The following is a 13,834-nucleotide window of genomic DNA, read 5'->3' as shown; positions in this document are numbered from 1 at the left end:
AACATTTTGCGAGTGGCACTTTCCTAGTCTTTCATACTTCTCGGCAACAAGCAATACATAGATAACCAGTGCTCTGTAAAGATGTTTGACAGACAGCTATGCACTGTGTACTGATGCTTGCTCTCTGTCAGAGATACACTGATGTTCACATAGTAGGAAATAGAGTATTTCACCCCACAGCGATTAGTTTCTGTTGCATCTTCTGTTGGTATTCTTTTGTGGTCGGTAAACAGTTCAAGTAATGGGGAGTTTCTCAAGAAAGTATTCCACCAACAGGTCAAAGTCCACAGATTCTGTGCTCTGGTTTCCCTTGGTGTTATCCCACCTAGGCCATTAAACAGCCAGAGCCTGGTGTTTCACGACAGGATTGCCCTCCCAAAACCCCAGGGGCCTCCTGGGAGTCAGCACAATGTGCCACACAGCAACAGCAGACTAGTAAAACAAGCTGCAAAACTTCAACTACGACATACAGTGGGGTCTGGAATTATTGGATCCCTTGATAAAGATGAGCAAAAATGACTGTATAAAATAAACAATACAAATACTGAGCTATATGGTATGCCAACAAATTTGAAAAGTTATATTATTTTATACAAACACAGTTGCTCAGAGAAAGAGATTTTGTTTTACAAGTAATACAACATATAATCTAAGGGTCAAAATGATTGGATAGCCTGTTTTCAATAATCCAGCACCCTTCCCTAGTGAGGATAACAACAGGGTCATTAAAAGTACTTTCAGCAAGCCATGATACCCACCATCTCAAATTGTTCTGAAATAGTTTCTGTAAATAAAAACAGATAGGATAAGCATTCCTGGAAACATTTTATTGAAATATCATTTGATCTCTGAGAAATTAAGCTTATTCCATCCAAATTGGCCATTTTAAATGTATGCATCCAAATTGGCCATTTTAATTTATAGTACTCATATAATATTCAATAATTATAGTATCTAGAGAAGACCAAATAAATGCTGGGTACGCTAATTTTGTATGTCTAGGGTTTTTGTATGTCTATGTTGGCCTGATATGGTTCCCAATCAGAGACAGCTGTTTATCGTTGTCTCTGATTGGGGATCATATTTAGGTAGCCATTTTCCTTGTTTGTGTTGTGGGATCTTGTCTACGTATTAGTTGCCTTTTTACATTTCAGTTGCGTCACATTTCGTTTGTGCTTTTTGTTGTTTTGTTTATGAGTTTCTCTTTATTAAATATGTGGAACTCTACTCACGCTGCGTCTTGGTCTCCTCTTTACGACGATTGTGACAGTATTTTGTTGTAGGTGTACAGACTCTGATTCTACCAACATGCACTTCCAACCTCGAGCGCTGGACAAGGTGAAGGTAAGTTGGCAAAAACATTTACAAGCTGAAGTCTAAGATAGCTACATTTAGAATAAGCATGGTATAAACTTGAATTGGGTAGTGTTTGAATGTTTTGTGATATGGGTTACAGGTGGTTAGATGTAGCCTGAGGACCAAAGAATAACTTCCAGACCATGTAATCAATTTAGTCTATCCCTTTTCACCTTTTTCTTTTCCTGAGTCATTCCACAGTGCCCTGATGAAAAATAACCCAAAGCGGGGGCATTATGTGTACACAAGCATAAGGTAGCAGACACACCTTGCGGTTATGGAGCACAACAAGATTGTGGGACAGAAACCAGAAAGGAACACTAAAAGGTATGAATTCAAGACTACAAAGACTATAACCACCTCATTCTTCTCTCTGCAGATTCTCAAAGCACAATACAAAAACATGTCTACAGAATGTGCCTGCATGTGTACAGTATGAGAGCGATTGACGTGCCATTTCTCCTCAATCTCCCATACAACAATTCATACTGTGTAAGAACTGCCTTCGAGACAGGATATTTCTGCAGCATAAATTTAAGAAGTTTGGAACCACCAAGACTAGAGCTGTCCCCCCGGCCAAACTGAGCAATCGGGGGAGAAGGGCCTTGGTCAGGGAGGTGACCAATAACCCGATGGTCTCTGACAGAGCTCCAGAGTTCCTCTATGGAGATGGGGGAGAACCTTCCAGAAGGACAACCATCTCTGTAGCACTCCACCAATCAGGCAATTACGGTAGAATGGCCAGACCGAAGCCACTCCTCAGTAAATGGCACATGACAGACCGCTGGAGTTTGCCAAAAGGCACCTAAAGGACTCTCAGACCATGAGAAACAAGATTCTCTGGTCTGATGAAACCAAGATTGAACTCTTTGGCCTAAGCGTCATGTCTGGAGGAAACCTGGCATCATACCTAAGATGAAGCATGGTGGTGGCAGAATCATGCTGTGGGGATGTTTTTCAGCAGAAGGGACTGGGAGACTGGGGATTGAGGCAAAGATGAACAGAGCAAAGTAGAGAGAGACCCTTGATGAAAACATGCTCAGGACATCAGACTAGGGTGAAGGTTCACCTTCCAACTGGGCAACTACCCTAATCACACAGCCAAGACAGCACAGGAGTTGCTTCGCGACAAGTCTCTGAATGTCATTGAGTGGCCCAGCCAGAGCCCGGACTTGAACGCAATCGAACATCTCTGGAGAGACCTGAATATAGCTGTGCAGCGACGCTCCCCATCCAACCTGACAGAGCTTGATAGGATCTGCATAGAAGAATGGGAGAAACTCCCCAAATACAATTGTGCCAAGCTTGTAGCATCATACTCAAGAAGACTCATGGCTGTAATCGCTGCCAAAGGTGCTTCAACAAAGTACTGAGTAAAGGGTCTGAACACTTATGTAAATATTTGTTTTAAAGAAATTGCTCATTTAAAAAAAAATGAACTTTTTGTTTTGTCATTATGGGGTATTGTTCGTAGATTGTTGAGGAAAAAATATATTTAAATCAAATTTTATTAGACACATGCGCAGAATACATTTACAACCTTACAATGAAATGCTTACTTACGAGCTCTTAACTGACAGTGTTGTTTCCAAAAATATGGATAAGAGATAAAAAAAAATAACAATATATACAGGAGGGTACAGAGTCAATGTGTGGGGGAACCGGTTAGTTGAGGTAGTATGTACATGTAGGTAGAGTTAATTAAAGTGACTATGCATAGATGACAACAGAGAGTGGCAGTGGTGTGGAGAAGGGGGGAGGGGGGCAATGTGAATAGCCTGGGTAGCCATTTGACTAGATGTTCAGGAGTCTTATGGCTTGGGGGTAAAAGCTGTTTAGAAGCCTCTTGAGCCTAGACTTGGCGCTCCAGTACCGCTTGCCATATGGTAGCAGAGAGAAGTCTATGACTAGAGGGGCTGGACAATTTTCAGGGCCTTCCTCTGACACCACCTGGTATAGAGGTCCTGGATGGCAGGAAGCTTGGCCCCAGTGATGTACTGGGCCGTTCACAATACCCTCTGTAGTGCCTTGCGGACGGAGGCCGAGCAGTTGCCATACCAGGCAGTGATGCAACCAGTCAGGATGCTATCAATGGTGCAGCTGTATAACCTTTTGAGGACCCATGCCAAATCTTTTCAGTCTCCTGAGGGGGAATAGGTTTAATTGTGCCCACTTCACAACTGTCATGGTGTGCTTGGACCATGTTAGTTTGTTGGTGATGTGGACACCAAGGAACTTGAAGCTCTCAACCTGCTCCACTGCAGCCCTGTCAATGAGAATGGGGGCGTGCTCTGTCCTCTTTTTCCTGTAGTCCACAATCATCTCCTTTGTCTTGATCACATTGAGGGAGAAGTTGTTGTCCTGGCACCACACGGCCAGGTCTCTGACCTCCTCCCTATAGGCTGTCTCGTTGTTGTCGGTGATCAGGCCTACCACTGTTGCGTCATCTGCAAACTTAATGATGGTGTTGGAGTCGTGCCTGGCCGTGCAGTCATGAGTGAATAGGGAGTACAGGAGGGGGCTGAGCACGCACCCGAGGGGCCCCTGTGTTGAGGATCAGCGTGGCGGATGTGTTGTTACCTACCCTTTATCCACTTTAGAACAAGGCTGTAACGTAACAAAATGTGGAAAAAGTCAAGGGGTCTGAATACTTTCCCGAATGCACTGTACTTTTGGTCATGTAGCGTATCTGTACTTTTATGACAATTTGGTACTTTTTCCACCACTGAAAACCATCACCAAATTCACTGAGAATACATTATAGGAAGAAAAAAAACTTACTCCGAGCCGCAGCTCCATACTTTTTTTTCAAACATAGAGAACTGATACTATACACTTGTTGGGCTGGGATTGGCGTGGGGGTCCATGAGTGGCTTTGATCATTTCTTTGGATTCCTCATGTCTAACTCATTGTTAGAAAAAGGTTTGTCCAAATCGGATGTTAGGTACTATATTTATTGAAAATTATGTGAATACTATAATTTAAAAAGGCCAATTTGGGTATTGATACCTTCATTTCTCAGAGGTCAAATTATATTTCAACAAAATGATGTTTTGGAGAAATGCTCATTTGTTTCTAACAACAGAAACGATTTCAGAACAATCTGAAAAAGGTGGGTGTTGAAATCCTCTTGTGCTTTGAGGTGGAACAACACAGCCTTTTTCTAACATGTTGTATGAGATTAGAGAACACATTGAGAGGGATCTTACACCATTCCTGCATACAAAATCTTTCCAAATCCTTGGCCTTCGAAAGAAACATGCATATGCTGAAAATACATAATCCCTCCTGTAAAATATGGTGATGGATCTTTGATGTTATGGGGCTATTTTGCTTCCACTGGTCCTGGGGCCCTTGTTAAGGTCAACGGCATCATGAACTTTACCAAGTACCAGGAGATTTTAGCCCAAAACTTTGTAACCTCAAGAAAACATCAAAATCCACAAATAAATGGTTAACTGATTACAAAATCAACATCTTGCAATGGCTATCTAAGTTTCCAGGCTTGAACCCCATTAAAAACCTGTGGATTGAATTGCAGTCCATAAGCTCAGATGAAGGAGATGTATGGAGCAAAGGTCAAAGATCCCTTCCCATGTGTTCTCTAATCTCATTAAACATTTTAGAAAAAGGCTCAGTGTCGTTATACTCGCAAGTGGAGGGTACTGGAGTATTGAAAATCATTTTCAATATCATCCAATCATTTTGACACTTATCTTTTTTACATTTATTTTGTATTACTTCTCTTAGCAATTGTATTAGTATAAAATATAGCTCGGTATTTGTAATATTTATTTTATAGTCTTTTTTGCACATATTTATCAAGGAATCCAATAATTCCGGACTGTAATTGTCAAGATAATATAGTACATGGGTGCCAGCAGACCTAATTTCCATGATTTCTAAGAGCACTCCAACACAGTATTTTTCCTTCACAATGAATCATTTTATTAGACTGCACATTCACAAAAATGACTTTGCATTTAAATATGCAGGAGCTGTTATCCTTTCATAATACAATTTATATCATGCTGCTAGAAGTTCTGGAGTTGTCATAAACAGCCTTTTATTCAAAGACCTTTTCAAATGTCAGGTCCCATCAAACACTGTGACAGGTCTTTCGGAAAACTACTCCAAGAAAGAAAATAAAAGAAGGCTTATCATGCATATTCATGTGCCTTTCAGACAGCTACTCCAACTGCTCTGATTTTACAATTGGCAGCACAGAAGAGTGAAGTGTAAGGTGAAATAAAATAGCTTTGACTTTTCTGCAAATAACTCAACAGGATATTTGCACTGGGTATTTTGCTTCTCTGCAAAGATGGACTGTTTGCTTGTTATTTATTTACAATCATTGCAATTTGGCCAAATCTGTAGGATTAGCCAAGTTCATGCACTAAATTACACAATTGTAGACCCTACAAATCTAATGAATGATTGTATGTAAAGCATGTAATCACTTTGCACTAGCCTTGGCCGGTCAGCTATGTTGATACCATGATGTAACCCACTGGCTGACAGCATCCCTTTCCCTGAAACAGTTGACCAAAACATCTTTCCAAACCATACTTTGTGGGAGAGAAATGCCAAACATTTGAATTCCCACAATGAATAGTGCTGTATCGAAGAGTGACTAACAAACAATAAGAGTAAGTCATTTTTTTTCTCATAGTCAGCACAATTCTCTTGAAGTGAAGTAGAAAATACAGCCATTGCCTTCGCCTCAGCCTCCCAGACACCTCAGCCTTTTATCTCACAGTTGACTCGTCCCTACATCAGCAGGAAACATCCTCCTGACTCCATGTCAGCTGAACTGAATGAGGCCCATCTATGGCACAAAAGAGCCCTTCCTCCTAGCTTCAACTCACCCCAGAGATGCTGAGACAGGAGTGAGGAGATCAAAAAAGAAAAAAATTCGCAAAAAAAAAAATCCTGTTTTGCTTCTTGGTGAATTGAGTGTTTCTTGTGTCATTGGCTGTTTTTTTCCCCACCAAAGTTGAAGGCTGTGTCAGCACATTCTCTCCCTCCCTCTCTCCTCCAGTTAGCAGATAATGGACTTTATCAGATATTTATGTAGTTAAACTTCTTATGGCTGAGATCCCGTTAACGGGATCGACTTGACAACAGCCAGTGAAAGTGCCGGGCGCCAAATTCAAACAACAGAAATCTCACAATTAAAATTTCTCAAACATACAAGTATTTTACACCATTTTAAAGATGAACTTGTTGTTAATCCCACCAAAATGTCCGATTTCAAAAAGGCTTTACGACGAAAGCACACCATCTGATTATGTTAGGTCAGTACCTAGTCACAGAAAAACACAGCCATTTTTCCAACCAAAGACAGGAGTCACAAAAAGCAGAAAGAGATAAAATGTATGACTAACCTTTGATGATCTTCATCAGATGACACTCATAGGACTTCATGTTACACAATACATGTATGTTTTGTTCGATAAAGTTCATATTTATATCCAAAAATCTTAGTTTACATTGGCGCGTTATGTTCAGTAATATTTTGCCTCCAAAGCATCCGGTGATTTTGCAGAGAGCCACATCAATTTACAGAAATACGCATAATAAACATTGATAAAAGACAAGTGTTTTACATGGAACTTTAGATAAACTTCTCCTTAATGCAACTGCTGTGTCATATTTCAAAAAAACTTTACAGAAAAAGCACACCATGCTATAATCTGAGTACGGCGCTCAGACACAAAAACAAGCCATACAGGTACCCGCCATATTGTGGAGTCAACAGAAGTCAGAAATAGCATTATAAATATTCACTTACCTTTGATGATCTTCATCAGAATGCACTCCCAGGAATCCCAGGTCCACAATAAATGTTTGTTTTGTTTGATAAAGTCCATAATTTATGTCCAAATACCTCCTTTTTGTTCACGCATTTAGTTCAAAAATCCAAAATCACAACGCGCAGGCACACTTAGTCCAGACGAAAAGTCAAAAAATTCCATTACAGTTTGTAGAAACATGTCAAACGATGTATAGAATCAATCTTTAGAATGTTTTTAACATAAATCGTCAATAATGTTTCAACCGGAGAATTCCTTTGACTTTAGAAACAAAAAGGAACGCACCTACCTCTCACGGGGGTGCGCCTGAGTGAGCTTGTGGCACTCTGCCAGACCCCTGACTCAATCAGCTCTCATTCCCCCCTCCTTCACAGTAGAAGCATCAAACAAGGTTCTAAAGACTGTTGACATCTAGTGGAAGCCTTAGGAAGTGCAATATGACCCCAAAGACACTGTATATTGGATAGGCAAACCTACAAACCTCAGATTTCCCACTTCCTGGTTGGATTCTTTTCTCAAGTTTTTGCCTGCCATATGAGTTATGTTATACTCACAGACATCATTCAAACAGTTTTAGAAACTTCAGAGTGTTTTCTATCCAAATATACTATACAATAATATGCATATCTTAGCTTCTGGGACTGAATAACAGACAGTTTACTCTGGGCACCTTATTCATCCAAGCTAATCAATACTGCCCCCAGCCATAAGAAGGTAAACAGCTTGGAAAATTCCAGAAAATTATGACATGGCTTTAGAAGCTTCTGATAGGTTAATTTACATAATTTGAGTTAATTGGAGGTGTACCTGTGGATGTATTTCAAGGCCTATCTTCAAACTCAGTGCCTCTTTGCTTGACATCATGGGAAAATAAAAGAAATCAGCAAAGACCTCAGAAAGAAAATTGTAGACCTCCACAAGTCTGGTTCATCCTTGGGAGCAATTTCCAAACGCCTGAAGGTACCACATTCATCTGTACAAACAATAATAATCAAGTATAAACACCATGGGACCACACAGCCGTCATACCACTCAGGAAGGAGATGCGTTCTGTCTCCTACTGATGAACGTACTTTGGTGCGAAAAGTGCAAATCAATCCCAGAGCAACAACAAAGGACCTAGTGAAGATGGAGGAAAAAGGTACAAAAGTATCTATATCCACAGTAAAACGAGTCCTATATCGACATAACATGAAAGGTCTCTCAGCAAGGAAGAAGCCACTGCTATAAAACCACCATAAAAAAGCCAGACTACAGTTTGCAAATGCACATGGGGACAAAGATCGTACTACACCATCCCAACCGTGAAGCGCTGGGGTGGCAGCATCATGTTGTGGGGGTGCTTTGCTGCAAGAGGGACTGGTGCACTTCACAAAATAGATGGCATCATAAGGCAGGAAAATTACGTGGATATATTGAAGCAACATCTCAAGACATCAGTCAGGAAGTTAAAGCTTGGTCGCAAATGGGTCTTCCAAATGGACAATGACACCTAGCATACTTCCATAGTTGTGGCAAAATGGCTTAAGGACAACTAAGTCAAGGTATTGGAGTGGCCATCACAAAGCCCTGACCTCAATACCATAGAAAATGTATGGGCTGAACTGAAAAAGCGTGTGCGAGCAAGGAGGCCTACATACCTGACTCAGTTACACGAGCTCTGTCAGGAGGAATGGGACAAAATTCGCCAATTTATTGTGGGAAGCTTGTGGAAGGCTACCCAAACGTTTGACCCAAGTTATACATTATAAAGGCAATGCTACCAAATACTAAATGCATGTAAACTTCTGACCCACTGGGAATGTGATGAAAGAAATAAAAGCTGAAATAAATAATTCTCTCTACTATTATTGTGACAATTCACATTCTTAAAATAATGTGGTGATCCTAACTGACCTAAAACAGGGATTTTTTATGAGGATTACTTGTCAGGAATTGTGAAAAACAGTAACTTCTCTGCGCTACGGATCCCTTTTACGGGATCATTTTCCTAAACAACCGCTGAATTGCAGGGCGCAAAATATTACAAAAAATATTCATAATCATGCAATCACAAGTGAAATATACCAAAACACAGCTTAGCTTGTTGTTAATCCACCTATCGTGCCAGATTTTGAAAATATGTTTTACAGAGAAAGAAATCCAAGATTGAGTGTATCAATCAATGCTAGTACAGCTAGCCCCAAATTAGCATGGTCACGAAAGTCAGAAAAGCAATAAAATGAATCACTTACCTTTGATAATCTTCAGATGTTTGCACTCACGAGACTCCCAGTTACACAACAAATGTTCTTTTTGTTCGATAAATATTCCTTTTATAACAAAGAAAACGCTATTTGGGTTGCGCGTTATGTTCAGAAAACCAAAGCCTCGTTCCGTTCGACGAAAATTCCAAAAAGTATCCGTAATGGTCGTAGAAACATGTCAAATGTTTTTTATAATCAATCCTCAGGTTGTTTTTAACAAACATAATCGATAATATTTCAACCGGACCGTAACCTATCATTAAGAGAGAAAAAGAAAATGGGGAGCTACCCCTCTCGCGCGCAGGAACTAATCAGAGGACACCTGACTAGTTTAGAAAAATCTCACTCATTTTTCAAAATAAAAGCCTGAAACTAGGTCTAAAGCCTGGTCGCAGCCTGGGGAAGCCATTGGAAAAGGAATCTGGTTGATACCCCTTTAAATGGAAGAAAGACGAGCCATGAAACACAGATTTAAAAAGAAAGAATCACTTCCGGGTTAGATTTTCTCAGGTTTTCGCCTGCAGAATCAGTTTTGTTATACTCACAGACAATATTTTGACAGTTTTGGAGTGTTTTCTATCCTAATCTGTAAATTATATGCATATTCTACGATCTGGACCTGAGAAATAGTCCGTTTACCTTGGGAACGTTATTTTTTTTACTTCCATTTTTGGCACTTCCATTTTAGTATAGAAAACATCAGTGAGGATTTTTCTACAATATTCACAACATAGACATAATTGAAAATCTTTATATAATAAAAAATAAAAAATGTATTATGACATGTGTAAAAATATAATTGAGTGAACATTTGCAAGCCAGCCAGCAGCAGATTAAACAGATAGTGAATTCTCTCCTCCCGCTCCCTGGTTTTAGCTTGTAGCTAGAATTGTCTAACTGGCTAGGTTTAGGATATTTACTAGCCAGTACCAGTAACAAACTTAGCTATGTTATAGACATACGGCACTACACAAACAAAATCTAGTTCACTTATTTTGCCAGCTAGAAAGAAAGACAAATTCATTCAACAACTATTTAATTATGTTCCAGCCCCCTGACTATCTGCTCAAGAAATACAATTGGCCCGTGGCTGAATGTAGTTCATGATCCCTGCCCTAGCCCATAGCAGATGTCAGAATAAAATTCTGTGAGGTGTCACATCAACCAGAGCGGATCCATCCAACAAACCATCCACACACAGACACACAGAGCCCGAGTGCAGACAGCCAGCAACTCCCATAACACAACTCACCGCGAGCTTTCCCATTGACCAAACTCCACAATCCACCCCTCTGAAGAATGCCTGGCTCCAGGGCTTCCCTGAAATGGCTCTTGGGCTTATCTGATTGGATCCATGGATGAAGCGTCACACTCGGCAGCCCATATAGAAAACTCCCCCAGAGCCACAGAACGACTGAATTATCACAACGCAGCCCCAACAAACACCTTGAAAACTACTCTTTCCCATAGTCTTGTACTATCTATGACGGCATCAGCAGTTAGCTAACAGCTGGCAGACATGTTTACATTTGAAAGACGTGAGCTAAATGTCTGCCACCTAGCTCGTTCACTTACTCAGGGATGAAATGTGCCACGCCTCATTCTCACAAACATATCCCACTTTTTAACAAAGTTTTTCATTCACCATGTGACGCTGTGGGATGTGGGATTGTTTCCGGAGTTAAAGCTGATTTGGAGAAAACCTCAAACCCAACTTTTAGAACAAGATTACAATATTATAACAATTGATTTAAGATTTTGTCATTTGTGAATGTTTTCTTTGGGTGCTATAAAAGTTACTATTATATGCGTTTCTGGCATTGAGAAATAGGTGCTACACTCCCATTTACCACAGCATAGAACAGAAAAGCTATACCATACTGCCCAGTACAGCACAGCAAAGAGCAGCATTGCCCTCTGCCATTGAGCAGACACCTCTTTCTTTGTGCTCTGGCCTGTTACATTCTATTTTACAGTCTGTGTAGCGGGCAGCAGTGTTTTCATAGCTAATGGTTAGCCTCTCCCTGCCCCCTGCATGCATATAGCAAGCCAGTCAGGAACCCCACTGGGTGCAGATGGCGCTTTGTCTGTGTGCTCCCAAAAGCACACATACTGTATACCCAAAAACTGTTTGATGTTGTTGGACGGCTGTGCTGCTACCGATTCATAATCCTCCATGGTATATGAAAGTTTATAAAAGGTCTTGAAATAGCTAACTTTGCCAAGTGAGGGAAGGACAGAGAGAGAGCGTGCAAAAACAGAGAAGGAAAAGCTTGACACGCATCTGCTGGTAGGACATACGGTTGTGTGATTGAGTTTGTGTGTGCTTGACAATGAGACATAGACAGACAGACAAATTGATAGTGAGTGAGAGTGAAAGAGAAACAAATAGATAGAGACAAATCAGTGGAAACAATGTCCTGAGCAAATGTCAAATGTGGCTTTTTACCAAATTATTGTACGACAGACCACATATTCACCCTGCACACCCTAATTGACGATCAAACAAAAAAACCAAAACAAAGGAAAAGTCTTCTCATGCTTTGCTGATTTCAAAAAAGCCTTCAACTCAATTTGGCATGAGGGTCTGCTATACAAATTGATGAAAAGTGGTGTTGGGGGAAAAACATACGACATCCATGTACACAAACAACAAGTGTGAGAATAAAATAGGCAGATGAAGGAAAAGGAAACCGCACACTGCTCTTGATAGTATCACCGATATTTAATAAGCTTACGTATCGGCCACACGGCCTTCGTCAGAGCTTCGTCAAAGCTCTGACGAAGGCCGTGTGGCCGATACGTAAGCTTATTAAATATCGGTGATACTATCAAGAGCAGTGTGCGGTTTCCTTTTCCTTCATCTTGTTCAATTGATGCCATGCACCTGCAAATAAGATTGCTCAGATGTGCGAGTGCCTTTTTGTATTTCTAGAATAAAATAGGCAAAAACACATATTTCTTCCCACAGAGCAGTGGGGTGAGGCTGAGATGCAGCTTAAGCCCCACGCTCTTCAACATGTATATCAATGAATTGGCAAGGGCACTAGAAAAGTCTGCAGCACTCGACCTCACCCAACTAGAATCTTAAGGAAATGTCTACTGATGATCTGGTGCTTCTGTCACCAACCAAGGAGGGCCTACAGCAGCACCTAGATCTTCTGCACAGATTCTGCCAGACCTGGGCACTGACAGTAAATCTCAGTAAGACCAAAATAATGGTGTTCCAAAAAAGGTCCAGTTGCCAGGACCACAAATACAAATTCCATCTAGACACCGTTGCCCTAGAGCACACAAAAATAGCCTCTAACACTCTACTCAACAAATTGGGTGCAGTCTAACACAGTGCCATCTGTTTTGTCACCAAAGCCCCATATACTACCCACCACTGCGACCTGTACGCTCTCGTTGGCTGGCCCTCGCTTCAAGCTCGTCGCCAAACCCACTGGCTCCAGGTCATCTACAAGTCTATGCTAGGTAAAGCCCCACCTTAACTCAGCTCACTGGTCACGATAGCAGCACCCACCCGTAGCACGTGCTCCAGCAGGTATATCTCACTGGTCACCCCCAAAGCCAATTTCTCTTTGGCCGCCTTTCCTTCCAGTTCTCTGCTGCCAATGACTGGAACGAACTGCAAAAATCACTGAAGCTGGAGACACATATCTCCCTCACTAGCTTTAAGCACCAGCTGTCAGAGCAGCTCACAGATCACTTTACCTGTGCATAGCCCATCTGTAAATAGCCCATCCAACTCCCTCATCCCCATACTGTATTTATTTATCTTGCTTCTTTGCACCCCAGTATCTCTACTTGAACATTCATCTTCTGCACATCTACCATTCCAGTGTTTAATTGCTAAATTGTAATTTACATTTAAGTCATTTAGCAGACGCTCTTATCCAGAGCGACTTACAAATTGGAAAGTTCATACATATTCATCCTGGTCCCCCGTGGGAAATGAACCCACAACCCTGGCGTTGCAAGCGCCATGCTCTACCAACTGAGCCACACGGAACCACATTATTACTTCGCCGCCATGGCCTACTTATTGCCTTACCTCCCCTACCATACCTCATTTGCACACAATGTATATAGACTTTTTTCTACTGTATTATTGGCTGTATGTTTGTTTATTCCATGTGTAACTCTGTGTTGTTGTATGTGTCGAACTGCGTTGTTTTATCTTGGCCAGGTCGCAGTTGTAAATGAGAACTTGTTCTCAACTAGCCTACCTGGTTACATAAAAGGTGAAATATTTTTTTTTAAATATAAACTATACATACCTTGGCCTAAACATCAGCACCACAGGTAACTTTCCCAAAGCTGTGAACGATCTGAGAGACAAGGCAAGAAGGGCATTCTATGCCATCAAAAGGAACATAAAATTCAACATACCAATTAGGATCTGGCTAAAA

The 13,834-nt window shown here is 41.0% G+C and overlaps 1 protein-coding gene across 9 annotated transcripts in view; it reads right to left on the bottom strand.

The window, feature by feature from the left end:
* LOC129857635 (C-terminal-binding protein 2-like) overlaps positions 1 to 13,834 on the bottom strand; it is a 134,499-nt gene that overhangs the window by 89,264 nt on the left and 31,401 nt on the right. The window contains exon 1 of one of the 9 annotated variants that reach the window (XM_055926100.1): positions 9,408 to 9,428. The exons of the other annotated variants lie outside the window; for them this stretch is intronic. The gene's annotated coding sequence lies outside the window, so the exon portion shown is untranslated. Of the gene's footprint in view, positions 1 to 9,407; positions 9,429 to 13,834 lie in introns of those variants that run through there. 9 annotated transcript variants of the gene reach the window in all.

The sequence above is a fragment of the Salvelinus fontinalis genome, chromosome 1, assembly GCF_029448725.1.
Source record: "Salvelinus fontinalis isolate EN_2023a chromosome 1, ASM2944872v1, whole genome shotgun sequence".
NCBI lineage: Eukaryota > Metazoa > Chordata > Actinopteri > Salmoniformes > Salmonidae > Salvelinus > Salvelinus fontinalis.
This window is presented reverse-complemented; position numbering and strand designations above follow the sequence as displayed.